Genomic DNA, 3,960 nt, shown 5'->3' with positions numbered 1-3,960 from the left:
GAGCATTACCCCTGTCGGCCATCTTATTAAGCTCTTCGTACTCACGCATATCGGCCTCTTTTTTTCTGTCTGCAAATGCGTCTCGCTTCCCTCTTCAACTCTCGGTATCTATCCCATCCCGCACGTGTTGTGGTCGATCGTAACGTTGCTAGGTAGGCAGCCTGTTTTCTCTCCGCTCCTACACGGCACTCCTCGTCGTACCAGCTGTTCTTTTGTACTTTCCGAAAACCAATGGAGGTGCTGGAAATCACCTTCAGCAACGAGCATGCAAATGATTGGGTCTTAAGGTGGAAGGTCTCAACAAAGCCCTCCCTGTCAGACCACTGAATTGTAAGATTGCTCCTCATTATCGGATGCGACGCGAACGCTCACCATATGGAATGGGGTAGCACGTACGGCAACACAAGGAGTTAGTCTCTATTAGAATATATATTAGGTAGTAACTTAGCTATTGAAAATGTGGGCTCCGAACCCATCTTTATAACTGTAAGCAAGAGGGAGGATGGGTCTTAAGGTGGAAGGTCTCAACGGAGCCCTCCCTGTCAGACCATTGAATTGTAAGATTCGCACTGAAGGTTGAGGTCAGGCAACCTCCCCCAAGACGCAACCCTTGAAGGACCAACTGGAGTGCCTTCAGGGAGAAGCTACAGGATGAATTGAAAAGGGAGATGCAGATAGATGATAGCGTTACGGGTCCGGGAATAGAGAGCAGACTGTTGGCACTGAACGGGTCTATCACTAAAGCTTACAACGGTAGCTGCCTAATAGTGCCCACAGGTAGGCGCAACTGTCCATGATGGAAAAAGAAGCTTGCAGACCTCAGGAAAAGGGTACGTAGCCTATTCAACAAGGCAAAACGTACAGGGGTCTGGGAAGAATACAGGAGCTACCTAGCCCTGTACAATAAGGAGATTAGGTCAGCAAAACAAGCTAGTTTCAGGAGTTTCTGTGAAAAGGTCTCCTCCACACCAGAAGCGGCGCGGCTGCACAAGGCTCTGGCTAGTGGGAAGTCTAACACGGAGCTAGCTATCAAAAGAAGTGACGGGACTTTTACGACCAGCGCGGGGGACAGGGCGACAGAGCTTCTGCGTGCTCACTTCCCGGAGACCATCTCGGTAGACCAATGTCTACCTGTGAGCGAATATAGGCCATCCCGCTCGGAATGGGTAACCGCTAGGCAATTAGTCACTGCGGACTCGATCAAGTGGGCAATGGCCTCGTTCGAAAAATTCAAGTCTCCAGGGGTGAACGGCATCTTCAAAGCGCTTTTGCAACAGTGTGAACAGCCTCTGCTACCTCACCTTGTTCGGCTGCTGAGGGAGAGCCTCGCATTGGCGTACATCCCTGACCCATGGAGGACGGCCAAATCCTACAGGCCGATTAGTCTAACCTCCTTCCTACTGAAGACTATGGAAAAGATCATAGACCACAATATAAGGTCGACGGCGCTGAAGACTGCACCCCTACATGCTGCTCAGCTTGCATACAGAGCGGGAAGATCCACCAGTACGGGTACCAGTTGACCTCGGAGATAGAGAGCTCACTGGAGAAAGGGGAAGTGGTGATATGTGCCTTCCTAGACATCGAAGGTGCCTTTGACAACACATCTCACAAGAATGTAGCCACGGCGATGGAGAGAAGGAGCACCGGTGCGGATATGGATTGAGGCCGTGCTGCGCATTAGGATCGCCGAGACCAGGGTAGGTAAAACAAAGATCCGTCTGGGTGCGACAAGAGGCTGCCCACAGGGAGGTGTGCTACCACCACTACTATGGAGCTTTGTCGTGGACGAACTGTTAGCATTGCTAACTGACAATGGGATCCGCTGCCAAGGGTATGCGGACGATATTGTGATAATAGCAAGAGGCAAATTTGAGGATACTCTCTGTGACTTAGTGCAACGAGGTCTAAATCTGACAAAGAGGTGGTGCAGGGGAGTGGAACTAAATATTAACCCCTCTGTAATCCCTTTCATAAGGCGCAGGTCTCTACCCGGCTTGAGGAACCTCACACTTCGGGGCGGAGAGATCGAGATGACTAGCAAGACTAAATACCTGGGTCTTACGCTGGATTCTACGTTGCGGTGGAAGCAGCATGTAAACCAAACGCTAGTCAAAGCAACAAAAGCATTAATGGTGTGCAAATGGCTGGCGGGTAATTCCAGGTACTGTAAGCCAAAGATCTTTAGGTGGTTGTACACCATGATTTTGCTACCGATAAATACATACGGGTCGGTGTCCTGGGCCTCCGTAGCGTCGCAGTCTTCGGTGGTAACCCAACTATCGAAGATTCAGCGGCTAGCATGTGTTTACATGACGGGCGCTATGCGGACCTGTCCGACGGCAGCTCTGGAGGTCCTGTTGGGACTCACACCGCTCCATATAATGATAGGTCAAGTAGCCAAGCACTCACTTCTGCAGATAACAGCAGAGGGATGTGCCAAAGATAATCTCGTCCCAGAGGATAGAGAGGATAAGTGGCGACATTCCTATTGCCCTCCTCCCAAAGGACGGCATTACTAAAACAACTCATTTCACGAAGAGGTTTAAGGTTACTCTCGGAGTAAGTAAGTGGAGCGACCCCACTCTTGAGCAACTGCTAAGGGATAACACTTTGAAGTGGTACACCGATGGCTCGAAAACGTCGGAAGGAATCGGTGCATGTATCGCAGGTCCACGTACCAAGCTCTCCATACCGATAGGAAGCTGTCCGAGCATTTTTCAGGCCGAAGTATATCAGCTATAGACGAAACCCCAAACTACTCGAGCTTGCCCGCTCTGCAGCCTCCACCAATATGGTTGGGCCCGAACCGTTCACTGAGGTGGGTCCCCATGCTGTGAAGGATCTACTCCGCAAGGAAGAAAGAGCGCACAGGGAAAGGCATTGAGAGCGAGCGCATGGTATGCGACACTCCAAGCTGTTAGTTGGGGGGTATAACCAGAAGAGGTTCAAATTGATAATAAACCTCCCAAAGGACAAACTTAGGCTTCTCGGGCTTCGCATCTTACAACGGCCACTGCAGGTTGAACAGGCATTTATTTAGCATGGGCCTATCATCTTGCGCCAACTGTCGGTTTTGCGACCGGGAGCCTGAAACCCCGGAGCACCTGCTAATCGACTGCGTTGCAGTCTGTAGGCGCAGGTCAAACTATTTTCTCCAGCAGCAGGTTGAAAAAGTTGCACGATAAGGAATCGCCTTGTCTGAAACCTCGTTTGGCATCGAATGGCTCGGAGAGGTCCTCCCCGATTCTGACGCAACTTTTGGTGCTTCTCATTGTCAGCTTACATAGCCGTATAAGTTTTGCAAGGATACCAAATTCAGACATCGCCGCATAAAGGCAGCTCCTTTTCGCGCTGTCGAAAGCAGCTTTGAAATCGACGAAAATGTGGTGAGTGTCGGTTCTCCTTTCACGGGTCTTTTCCAAGATTTGGCACATGGTGAACATCTGGTCAGTTGTTGATTTTCCAGGTCTGAAGCCACATTGATAAGGTCCAGTCAATTTGTTGACGGTGGACTTTAATCTTTCCCACAATATACTCGATAGAACCTTATATGCAATATTGTAAGTCTCCTCAATATTGCACATAAGTACGGTAGTAGGCACAGATTTTGGGGTCTCCTTTTTTGAGGATTGGGCATAGCACACTTAAATTCCAATCGTTGGGCATGCTTTCGTCCGACCATACTTTACAAAGAGCTGATGTATGCTCCTTATCAGTTCTTCGCCACCGTGTTTGAATAGCTCGTCCGGCAAACCATCGGCCCCCCTGCTTTGTGGTTCTTCAGGCGGGTAATTGCTATTTGAACTTCTTCCTGGTCGGGCAATGGAACTTCTTCTCCATCGTCATCGATTGCGGAATCGGGTTCGCCTTCTCCTGGCGTTGTGTGTTCACTGCCATTCAGCAGGCTGGAGAAGTGTTCCCTCCATAATTTAAGTATGCTCTGGGCATCGGTGACTA

The sequence above is a fragment of the Bactrocera latifrons genome, unplaced genomic scaffold (genome assembly GCF_001853355.1).
Source record: "Bactrocera latifrons isolate USDA-ARS-PBARC rearing strain unplaced genomic scaffold, ASM185335v1 scaffold_708, whole genome shotgun sequence".
Lineage (NCBI taxonomy): Eukaryota > Metazoa > Arthropoda > Insecta > Diptera > Tephritidae > Bactrocera > Bactrocera latifrons.
This window is presented reverse-complemented; position numbering follows the sequence as displayed.